The following is a 13358-nucleotide window of genomic DNA, read 5'->3' on the forward strand; positions in this document are numbered from 1 at the left end:
TAACACGCATATCCTATGCATTCCTTGGACACGTATGCACATAGAGAAAGCTTATGCACACCCCCAGTAACTTTTATTTCTTTAAGTGCAGTATAGCATGTATAGGCAAAGTGACTCAGTGTAATATTTTCTAGTTTTTATATATTTTAATCGTAATGGGCAGATAAAGACATATGCATTATTTGCAAACTTTTAAACTAGATGAGTTTCACTGAATAAAAACATGGCAACAAAAAACTTTGCAAATGCAACGCACAGGGACTTATTCTACTACGAGTTCCTTTTTTTTTATATATATATATATATATATATATTTTAATCATTAATATACAGAAGGAATAATTAATTGAAAAATGTGTCATTGCGGGATGTTTTTCTCTCTCCTCACGCCCTCACATATTTTGGCTGCTTGCGACTGTCCCGCGAATGTGTCACGGCCAGGACAATGGAGTTTTAGCATTGGCTGAAATATCATGCATAAATTAAAGTAGGCGCTAGTGTGTCTTAAAAATCTTGAAAATCTAACTGCAATGTAACCCGTCCCTGATTCCCATTCATTTTGTACAATACAATATGATATTTGATGGTATTTAAATGTAACCCACCACTTAGGGCCTCATGCAGTAAGCGCCGATAAGGCTTTTATCGGCATTTTCCCGCTAAAATTGGATTTGAGATTCAGTAAGCGCCGATAAGTGCTCAACATCGGCATTTTTTCTTCCCGATATAAATTTATCGACATGCGGCTGCCGATAACCCACTTATCGGCACTTTTTCAAATCGGCTGTATTCTAGTAGCCCCGGTCAGCTTATCGGTGCTGATCGGCACTCAAAAATGGAGATTTCTACAGCAATTTGTCCCGCCAACTAAAGTTGGCAAGTTGGAGGGGAGAAGGATCGGCAAGGTTGCCGGGACGGCACTTAGAAAAAATGGCTCATCTCTACATCAAAGGAGTCAATGGAGCGAGGACTTATAACTTTATAGGAGTGTTTACGTTCTATTGCTCATAATCCAAATGTGCTTGGCATTACAGTGTCGATGTGATTCACTTCATCGTGTCACCGCTTACGTTTATTATTGGCAGAACATTGTACTTTTCTATGTTATGATGATTTGCGTGTCACATTAGTGTTAATGTTATGACGTGTCAAGGTAAACTCCTATAGTAAACTCTTAAAGGAACAGGTCACATAATATGAAACATGTTACTTAAGTGTGCTTCAAATTATTATATGATGTAACAGATTTCACACATCTAACAGATCCAGCGTTTAGTAATGTTGGCAAACAAACAATTATAAGCCCTCTTAAAAGCGCTGACCTACACACAAATATTTGTGAAGGGGTGATAACAAAATATGTGATTAACAATAAATTGATAAGATATAAATAAAGCAGCCTATTGGAACAAAAAAACAACAGACTATTCCAAATCTGTAAAAAACAAATAAACATATAAATTAATCGTTCCTGGCGCTGTGAAAAAAGTCCAAAATACCCAAATACCGTGAACCAACAAGGCAGTCTCTAGTACAAGCTTCCTAAGCCAGATTGGTGGTCTTGATAGTGGTTTGTCAGACAGGGGTGTTGTCTTTTAGTGATGTTCTGCTGCCTCTGAAATCACAGAAAGAACAGCAGGGCACGCCAATAGCGTAGTATGTTTCATCAATTGCCCCCTATCTAGAACCCTGAAATCCTACTTACAGGATAAGGGCTCGCAAAGTACAGTGGAGAGAATCTGTGCCACACGTCCCTTCTCCTCAGATCGTCTCACGGATCCCACGTGGTCTGGTCTGCAGGAGTCTCCCTCACTCAACGATGATGACGATAGAGATAATTCACTCCAACGCTCCCACAGGTGTATGCGTGGGGGGGGGAGGGGGGAGATAATGGAACAATACTAGTGTGATAACGTACAGGATTTAATGACACAAGTACAACGTTAAAATCACACTTACATAAAAACAAGGTATCAAATACAGCACACAATGCCGTCCGCAGCCTGCACAGCTCCTAATGCCGCTGAGGAGAGGATCACCACGCACTACACTCGATCCCGGAAATCTGAGTGACGTCAGCGATACGGCAGACCGGAACTCTCCTCGCGTCAGGAACTACGGGTGCCCGAACAGTCCAAATCACTAAGCTCCTTAGGAAGTGTGTTTAGACGCACGAAACGTGTAGGGCATTTTTTATCTATATATAGGACATTTGGTGGCTTATATTTACAAGCAGTACAAGTGCTGAGTACATTCTTCCAACGACTGTGGGGCAAGGAGGTGCAGATCGCCGTTTCCTGTATCTTCACTGGAGATTGCCAGGTTCTGACGTCACATCCGGCAACGTCATTTCCGGTCCGCCACGAGGACGGCGTCACTTCCGTTTTTTGCCAGTAGAGAGACGCAGAAGGAATACAAGGCGTTTGAGGCACCCAACGGACCCCCACACACGGTCACCAGCCCCCATTGGTACTATGCGAATTACCAGCAGCCGTCCTGTGAGTGTTATCTAGGTTTTAACCCACCGGAGCGGTCTGTTAGCCATTTGTCCTTTTTATCATCTAGTTTAATAAATAGCTTTTATCATTAGCTTTGCTTAAGTGTTGTTTGTCTAGTTGTGTCTGTTTGTTTTGTCTGTTTATGTCAGCCAGTTGCAATTATGTCTGTATAAATTGTTTAACTGTGTTGCACTAAAAATTTCTTTTTTCATTGCATGTTCTACTTCCACTGCATCAAGTCATATCTGAATCCCCCAAGATACAGAGACTGTTGATTTCCTTGGAACTGGAACTATTTCTACGGGATATCCAGGATTCCATTATTTTTGGACTCATTAGGCGCCGGTATCTCTTTTGTTTAATTCCTCCAATGGAGTTAACATTAGAGCTTGTGCTGGCGGCCTACCCCCAGTGGCAGAAGCATGCATCCGTTGTGCTTGGATTTTTTTCTTTAATTTTGCCCTGATATCATCGAATCTCTTCCGACAATTCTCTCGGTCCCTGACATGATTCCCACACGCAGACACAGCACATGTTATTTGATCCCACATTTCTTTTTTTGATGCTGAACTTGTCCGCCCCTGAAATACATACAAAATATATGACGTTAATTATTATTAGAAAAATGAGCAGATTCCTAAACTGCTACCTGTTCCAAGAGATACCAAACATGCTGGTTTAGGTTGAATATGTGTACCACATGAGCATTTACGTGGAAACATACAAATCTAAGGAAGCTTGCATGAATATTGTATGAACTTTGGCAAACTTTTTAGACTGATTGTTATGGTCGTTCTAAAGCATGAAGGATTATGTGTGTAACAATTAACTTTAACTGATAGATATTAGAGAATAATAGCTTGATATTAAGACATCTCACATGACCTAGGATAACATGTCTTTGAACAATCAATGCAAAGATAGACTTACCTAGTAAATGCCCATACAGAGAGTCATAGTGCTCAAAAATCCCTGTGACAAGAACTCTGTTTTCCTCTTCTTAGAAACGAGGATTACGTGGCCGCTCCACACGTTTCCTCTGACCACGTGCAGCCCCAGAGCTTGGCTGCTGCTGACTGGACTCTCCATCTTCCAATGGAAGAGACTCCAAAAGCGGCCCACCACCAACCACCCCACCACCAGACACTCCAGCAGCACCACCACCAGACACCCCAATAGCACCAGCAACAGACACCCCACCAGCACCAGCAACAGAGCCACCAGCAGCACTCGCACTCACAGCAACACCACTTGCACTCCTAGCAACACCACTCGCACTCGCAGTAACAGCACTCCCCTGAATCCTACATTCTCTCAGACGCGTACTCACATGACTACCAGTACCACTCACACCAGCATCACTCTTCCCACGCCTTTCGGCCATACCTATAGCACTCACAAAGAACAGAAAAGAAATGTAAACACTATCGCACTGAACACTTACAAAGTGAAAACAAGACAAAGATGTTAACAAAACAACACAGGACAAACCTCTCACAATACACAACAACTCTCTCAGTCAATATGAAATATGTAAATCGCCCAGCTCTGTGTGTCTCTTTCTCTCTCTCTCTCTCTCTCCCAACAACACAGAGAATGAATAAAAATACACGCTGCCTTTAAATGGGCTGCTTAATCAAAAACATGCTTGCTTCGGCAGATTCAGCAAGAAGTTTCATTGGCGAACATAGCACCACCCCGCCATGCACGCCGATACACCTATGTGTGATCGGCAAATCATCGGCAGAGTAGGAACAAATGTTTTCAGCTTGATTCGGAAGTGATTCGGCACTTATTGCACACGGCGAGGGAAAATCGGCAGAATCATGCCGATAAGGAACACTTGGCGAGAGGACTTTTTTGGCGCTTACTTCATAGAGCCCTTAGTCTCTTAAAAACTTCAGCTGACTAAAACAAAAACTCACCAGGAGAAATCTCTTCAATCAAGATTTGATCACGGACTTCTTTGCATCAGCTGTTTGAGGATCATTGCATAGAGGGTAAAGAGTTGGTGCTCGTGTAGAAAGGGGGTGAAGACATCAATGGTAAGAAAAACATTGGTTGAATTTTATTTCATTGGGTATTTTTTAGGTTGCCCATTGACTGCCAATGTGTTTAACTATGCACCTTTCAGGCTATAGATAAGTGCAATGACAAGCAATGCAAATGTTTGTTTTTATTCAATTGTTGTGTATTTTTAGTGCTTGATTTTATTTAATTGTTGTGTATTTCTGGTGCTTGGTTTTATTTAATTGTTGTGTATTTCTGAGGCTTGGTTTTATGTAATGTTTGTGTATTTCTGAGGCTTGGTTTTATTTAATTTTTTAGGCTGCCCATTGACTGCCATTGTGGCAAACCATGCCTATATTATATGGGCATGGTGTACCACTGTTACAATAAATGGGTAGAGGGTGCAGATAGTTACCCTGGGGAGGGTGGTTAGGGGTCCCGGGTGGGTAGTGGGGTAGGGGGGTTAACCCATTAATTCCTATAGCAGTTACTAACCGCTAAGGTTATTAAGCGATTAGTGGCCATTCATTTGTTTTTTATTGTTATGTTGCTGCCACAAAGGATGGGGAGAAAGATGTGGACGACCTTCATCCTGGCAGGGGTAAGTGCAACTTTAATTTAGTTTATGCTATCTGGATAATGTTTTATTTTTAATGGGCAAATGAGCTATTATTCAGATCTGGATAATAGTAATTTTTCCCATTACTGTACTATATGTGTTGGGGGGGGCTGTTGGGGGTAGAGGGGGTGCCCATTCATTGCCATTTGGGTTTTCTTTGCTCCCATTGAGGGCATACTGTATGTAAGCACACTGGCAATCAATGGGTTTATTGGTTAGTATTGTGTTTGAATTTTGTTTTAATGTTTATTGTGGTTAGTGGGGGTGGGTGAAGGTGGTATTTTGGTGTGGGGGTGTGTGTTTATGCCAACTGGGTGGGTAGCAGGAGGGGTTAACCCCTTCATTACCTTAGCGGTAGCAACCACTAAGGTAATGGAGGGGTTAACCCCTTCATTACCTTAGCGGTAGCAACCACTAAGGTAATGAAGGGGTTAACTCCTCCCGCAACCCTCCCGCAAGGCCTAAACACCCACCATGAGCCAAATACCACCATCAGTCACTCCTGCTACCCACAATAAACCGGGCATTTGTATTTAACCCCTTCATTGCCTTAGCAGTTAGCTGCTAAGGTAATGAAGCTGCCTTTAAATGTTTTTTTATTGCATTCGATAGAAGCAGGGGTCTCCAGGGCTGATATTAATGTGGGTAAGCTCCAGAGACTCCCAGTTTCAATCTGATGCAGGAAAATAAAAATTTAAGTCCTACTCGCAAATCCCATCTCTCCACCCTTGTTGTGGCGAGATTTAATTTGCAAGGAGCTCTCAAGCTGAGAGCCTCGATGATCTCATCGGAGGTACTAGAATAGGGTGATTTTATAAAAATGCGAGTTGAAGCTCTTTTTTCAGCTCCCGCTCCGTGTTTGAGCTGCAGCGCTACCTCTCGGGGAGATGCAGGTCATGGGTTTGGCAGGTCATCGAAGCTTTCTGTATAGAAACCTTGCCAAATCGTTCAGGAACTAATCAGAATCCTCGATGAGTTAGTTGTCGAAGTTTATAGAATAGGCCCCTATGTTTGGATAAATAAAATCACGTCATACATACAACGCACATTTTATGAATGTTTGTACCCCTTTTTAGCAGTAATAATTTGTTATATATGACCTTAGCATATAGGACCCATCAACTGTCATGCAAATGGGATTCATTATAGGTATGTAATAAAAAAAATACTTGTCAATTACATGAACATACCATGTATAAAAAATAATATTTGAGTGATTCATTTTTCATTGTAAAGATTTTCCTTATTTCTTTTAAAAGGCACCATTTATAATTAGTCTATCAATTTTCAATGTCATTTTCGTTCAGTTTAAGTGATTTATTCAATGACTCTAGAAGAAAAGATATTTCATTTATTAATATGATCATTTATACATTAGAAGTGAAATGTAAATATAGTAGGTATAATATTAATATACATTTAATTATATTGAGAAGTTTTATGGAATTATCCAGGGTATCTTTTTCTAATCAAAGTAAGATCATTTTGTGATAATAATAATAATAATAATAATAATAATAATAATAATAATAATAATAATAATAGTTATAATATTAATAATAATTATAATAATAATAATAAAATATACTGAATAGTAATACCGTATATGGATAGGTTGTTTTAAAGCCTTTTCTTAGTAAAATGTAACATTATTGTTCAATCTTGGAAACAACTCTTTCACGAGGTCATGTTTCATACTGTAATAGCAGATTTCAACCTTTCAGACCATTTGTTTATGCATAGCTGGGTGTGATTAATTGTTTTGCAAAATGAAGCATTTTATCTTTATGCCACCAATGTTGACTGCTGCTTCAGTCTTCTCTGCCATACAATCTTAGTCCTGACCTGTAAAGATAACATTGAGCAGAAATGATCTTTAAAGGCTCCACACATTTTTGCTAATGCAATATTCTAGACCAACCTGATAAGAGATAAACAATGAATTATTCATTAGCCACTGATTCTTTCTAAATAATGATGCATGATAACGTGAACACAATTTCATTATCTTTAAGTGTGACCGTGGGACAGAGTCCAAATCATGTCTCTCACATTTGAAAGATGCTACACATGCTGATTTGGTTATTTCTTTAAAAAATTAGTAAAATTCATTTTTAAGTGTAGCGTTTTGCAAGTATGTTGTGTTTCATGGTTAGTCAAAGAACTAATTTATAAATACAATCTGCATAACAATTTATGAGTCTCTATTCATAAAAAAAACGTGTCAAGCAAAGCTTGTCAATTTGCAGCAATCCTTTTTAATCTATATACATGTACAGTTTCCTTTACTTTACTTTTTATGATTTAGCACTTCAGAGATATCTGCTTTTCAGTGTGTGGATAACAAACAGCCGCTTGTATGATTTGGCTCCCTATAAAATGTAGTTTAAGGAATAGTTAAATAAAAATAGAGTGCTAACTACTTGACCTTCCTTTGTCTTTCTCATAAAGCTTTTTATAAAGTGAATGTCCAGTATAGATGATGATAGCATTTTACTTATGTAATACTTCAGTGAGGATGGCACAGTAAAATTATTGACAGTCTATTACGTTATAAAAATCACACTGCAATTTGTTTTCATGTTAATTAAGTTGTCTATGTACTGTATCAAAAAAAAATGTGTTTTTGAGTAGAAAAACTTCTTTAGATACTTTACAAAAGTTCCACTGATTTTTTTAAAAAGAAATCAGCAAATGAGCAAAAGTCTTGACTAAATGTTTTGTATTGACTTTTAGGGTCAAATACATGTGCAGTATTATTTTGTGAGTATATACTCACAAACGGCATAAAAAAAATCACACATGTTTGTGAGTACTCACCAGTGTTTACCAATATTTGACAACTTGTTCTCACAAGCTTTTCATAAAGTTGGTTTCTAGGAACTTTCTATTTAAGGTCCTATGAATTGTTAATTTTTTCAAAGTTTCATGTCTTGACAACACTTTTGTCAAACCTAAATTCCAAAATTCATCAAGTGATTGAACTAGTCTGAAGGTTCTGCTCTTTTATAGTGTCGTGCACCGCATATTTTTTTTGCTCACAGTCGCATAATATGGAAAATACTGTAGTTTCCTCCTGTATATCTGGTGCAGATTGATAGCTAGAGTGACTAATGAGATTTCTGTAATTTTTTGGGGCAGCAAAAAGTTGACAAATTACACACAGAGATGCAGAATTTGGTACATCCTCTAAAATATTTGCACCAGTGAAATACTCCTGCAAATTGCAAAGAGCAAAGTATGTTGATACAAAGTATGTTGACTCTAAACTAAAATATGTCATATTTGTTCCATTTGATGGAAATTGTGAGTTTAATATAGTCTTGGACTCGGACTACAAACTGAGATTCCGAATAATGTTCAACCCACTTAACATGGTTGGCCGAAAAAAAGAGAAAAATGTTACAGTAAATGTGTTCACTTTTAATTAGATTAATATACAACCACCACTTTTTTTCTAGGATACATTTAAAATAGCCTTTAACCAAAGGTTTGCAGTGTGTTTTCAGAAACTGACAAAGCATTTTCACTTGCTTAGGACTGACATGATTTACCTACACCAAGAGCTAAAAGACCTTGAAATGAGAAGAAACTTGACAGGTCACACTTCCTTTTAAATGTCATGTCTTTGCATCTTTTCATTTGCATTAATGCACTGAAGTGGAACTGAATAGCAATGAAAGTTCTGCATATAAGCAGTAAAGCTTCAGTACTCATTGAAAAATGTCAATAATTATTGAACCCTTAAAAGAAAAATTCAAAGGCCACTGCTAATTTCTTTAATATGGATAAAGGCATGTATTGACTCATTTATTTCTGGGTGTCACAGATGACAGAATTAAACATTTTTATTCAGATATTTTAGTTCAAATGACGTGACTTTAAAAGTCAAGTATTCAGTAAGTTTTCAATATTTCACAGCTTTTTTAAGCATGACTGCTTAACTTCAATACAAATCATCCTGAGTACTTCAGAAGAGTACTACTGTATAATCAGACATTTTCTTATTTTTCCTTTGAATCCAAGTTCATGTTTGTAAAAAAACATAAAACTATTTAAAAAACCCTATTATGCTATGGAGGAGGTATCTAGTGGTAAGGGGTAAAATTGAACTAATTGTTAAATATTGTAGTTATTTACTGTACACAGATGAAAAAAATACTGTACATTTACAGTAGATGTAATTTACAGAACTCCACATTTTTGCCAAATTTGCCAATATTTACAAGTTTCATGTTACGCGCATCACTTTAATTTACCGTCAATTTTTAGCTAATGTATGTTCAAGCTCACAAAATTGTATGAGGAATAAAAAGGCACATTAAATCTGGTTTGTGAACTTCCCATTTTTTTTTTATCATCTCTAGTTATTAGTAGAGCTTATATAATACATTCGGTCACAGAGTAATGTATATAACCCAACCACAAAGTACACTGATACAGACTATATAACCCAACCACCCTATACACTGGCATAGAGTATTTAAACAGACTGCACTATACACTGACACAGAGTATAACCTGCTGGCACTATGCACCACCAACACAGGGTATATACCTGATACAGAGTACAAGTCGGAGGGGGAGGAATGGGTAACAAATGTGAGAGGGGGAGGAGGGAGTAACACATGGGGGAAGAGGAGTAACACAAGGGGAGGAAGGGGATGACATAGGGGAGGGGGATGAGGGGGGCAGTGGCTTACATGGTGCAGTTCACACTGACACTGGTTACAGGTCAGTCACAAGTGAGGTGGATGATTGATTTAATCTCTGTGTCTGTTGTAATTTCATTGGAGGGGGCTCTGCCATTCCTTGCCTCCCTGAAATGGGAGAGGGCATTGACACCTTACCCCAAAATCAGCGCATATGATAGGGAGAGTAAAACAGTTGTAAAATACTGTAGCTTGTTACAATTACCTGCAGAAAGGATGTTTAAAATGTGTCTTGTAGCATCAGTTTTGAAACATAGCTGTAGTGGTGGTCTAAATAATCATGCATGAGCACAATGCTAAACAATGAGGAAAGTTTTCAAAAGACGTTTACTACATGTATAATTTTTCTAGAAGAACTAAACATGAGGGACAATTAATGAAAAAGAGAACCTGACTGAACATATACAGTATAGAAGCTAAATAAAAATAATGAGGTATGCTGTACAGATATAGGGATCTACAGTATTTCCTCGATTCTAAGACGCACTTTTTTCCCTTTTTCACGTGGCTGAAATAGGGACTGCGTCTTAGAATCGATGTACTGAAAAAAACATTAAAAAAAAACAAAAGCCTCAAAAGCCCTCCGTCTGTCTCTGCTACTCACTGCTGTGCTGCCGGCACCACAATCCCCCACCCCTCCCCCCAAGTGCTGGTCCCCAAAGGAGCAGTGTATGTTCGGCTGCATGCACCACAAGCCCCCCTCCTCCCCCGCTCTTCTTGCTGGAAGTGCCGCCCCCACACAAAAGAGATTCATTCAGCAGTGTGTGGCTGCTGCATGCCCCACAAGCCCTCCATCTGCCCCTGCTACTCACAGCTGTACTGCCGGCACCACAAGCCCCCCCACCCCATGTCTGTCTCTGTCTCTGTGTGTTTTTCTCTGTGTGTGTGTGTGTGTCTCTCTATGTGTGTATGTGTCTGTCTGTGTGTATGTGTGTGAAGTTCCATTCTCTCCCCTTCCCTCTTATCTCTCTCCCCCTTCTCTCCTTTCTCCATTCTCTCCCCCCCGCCCCTCTCTCTCCCACATTCCCTTCTCTCCCCCATTCCCTTCTCTCCCCTCTATCCCCCATGGCCTTCTCTCCCCTCTCTCCCCATGCCCTTCTCTCCCCTCTCTCCCCCATGCCCTTCTCTCCCCTCTCTCCCCATGCCTCTCTCCCCCCTCTCTCCCCCATGCCTCTCTCTCCCCTCTCTACCCCATGCCTCGCTCTCCCCTCTACCCCATGCCTCTCTCTCCCATGCCTCTCTCTCCCATGCCTCTCTCTCCCCTCTCTCCCCCATGCCACTCTCCCCTCTCTCCCCCTCTCCCCCATGCCTCTCTCTCCCCTTTCTCCCCCATTCCCCTCTCTACCCTCTCTCCCCATGCCACTCTCTACCCTCTCTCCCCTCTCTCCCCCCTCTCACCCCATTCCACTCTCTCTCCCCCCCATTCCCCTCTCTCTCCCCCCATTCCCCTCTCTCTCCCCCCCTTTATCCCTCTCTCCCCCCCCCATTTCTCTTCCTCCTTTCTCTCTCACTCCCCCCCTTCTCTCTCTCTCCCCGCCTCTTTCTCTTTCTCTCTCCGTCCCTTTCTCTCTCTCAAACCCCCCCTCTCTCTCTCAAACCCCTCTCTCCCCCCTTTCTCTCTCTCTCTCTATCTCTCCTTTTCTCTCTCTCACCCCCTTTCTCTCTCTCTCCCCCTTTCTCTCTATCTCCCCCTTTCTCCCTCTCTCCCCGTCTATCTCTCTCTCCCTCTCCCCCCCCCTCTCTCTGTCTCTCTCTCTCTCTCTCTCTCTCTCTCCTCTCTCTCCCCCTCTCTCTCCTCTCTCTCTCCCCCTCTCTCTCCCCCTCTCTCTCCTCTCTCTCCTCTCTGTCTCTCACTCCTCTCTCTTTCTCTCCCCCTCTCTCTCCCCACCCCCCTCTCTCTCCCCCCCTCTATCTCTCCCTCCCCTCTCTCTCTCCCCTGAAAAAAATTCTGCACATTTAATATAGTGGGGTTTTTCCCCCCAAATTTTTTTTATTAAATCAAGGAATCGATAGCGTCTTAGAATCGAGGAAATAGGGTATTATAGTAGCTTCAATGAGTTTGCTGCTATCTGGAACGATGTGGCATGTTCCTGCCAAATGGTTTGCCATTTGTGGTATGACGGTATTCAGAAAGAATCTGAAACCATCTGAAACCGTGTGGTAGGAAAATGCCAAAAAACATACGGCGATGTAGCAAAGTGATCTCAGAAATGTATACCGGCACCCCATACCGGGCCTATAACTCGGGAAGCAGGGCTTCCCCAGGGCTGAAATTAATTCGGTTCAGCTCCTGAGACCCCTGCTTCAATACTGTGTTTTTAAAATAAAATAAGAGCAGCTCTATATCCTTTGTGTCTAGTCGCTAAGGTAATGAAGGGGGTTAAACCAGAGTACCAGGTTTGCTGAGGAATATTCCCTGGTATGGCTTGTTGAGAGATTCTCAAAGTTAGAACTGGATAGATACTTCTTCGGGGCACACAATGTCTGCATTGGGCCATCCAGGGATTTTGCTATTCCCGGATGAATCCGCCAATCGCTCTGAGGCTGCCAAGTATCTTGGCCCCCTTCTAATGTCACAGGGACATCTGCAAACATGTCTGCAACTTCCATGGTGAGTGGAGAACCTCTTATCTTTCTCTTTACTTTGGAAGACATTAGAGCATCAGCGATACTGAGGTCCCCTTGATTGCTTGAAACTTCTGCAGTTTCACTGCACCCACAATGCTTTGCTTGCAGTTGCAGGCAGAAATATTCGGTATTCAGCTGCCCCCAGTCTTGCTGCCCACATTCATATTCAAGGACATAGGGACACAATTTTTCTGTGTGCCCAAGATCGAGGCACCCCAATATCATAGTAGTATTTTGCTTGTGTTTTTTTTCTGGGACCACATAAGAGCCATCTTCCTCATCATAAGGTGCGAAGGACAACTATTTCACTTAACCAAGGTTTTTAAACAACACATACATTGTATGCTCCATTTTGGGCCTTTTAGGTATATTCTTCACAATGACCTTGGGAGGCGCTATTGCATTAATACTTTAATGTAAATGCTACAATCACAGCTAGAAGTCATACAGGTGTGGCAGGCTTTACTTGCAGAGTTCGTACATCTTGCAGGTGTCTCTGTTGACATTTTAAAAATCCATGTGTTTTTTTTTTTACCTCGTACATGTGATGGGGCAGACTTTATTCCCAGAATCAGTACGTTGTGTTGGTCACATTCTATAGCAGTCCTCTCAGTTAGACTGTGGTGTTCATTTCTTTATTCAGTGCAGTGTACTGTACCTTGTTTTCCTGCCTAGATTTGTTGCCTGTCATTCCGGTCACTTCTGCACGTATTTCCTCCATCTTGTTCCAGGTGTGCAAGCTGTTCCAGGAACTTCGTAAAAATAAGCACACATTTTTTTCTTGATGGTCTCTGAGGCCCCTTTGAAATCCAAGGACCACCTCTCATCACACTTTTAATGCCATATGTAGGAGATGCGTGTAGAGGTGACAACAGGAGACATTTTAGGGGG

The sequence above is a fragment of the Ascaphus truei genome, chromosome 4 (genome assembly GCF_040206685.1).
Source record: "Ascaphus truei isolate aAscTru1 chromosome 4, aAscTru1.hap1, whole genome shotgun sequence".
Lineage (NCBI taxonomy): Eukaryota > Metazoa > Chordata > Amphibia > Anura > Ascaphidae > Ascaphus > Ascaphus truei.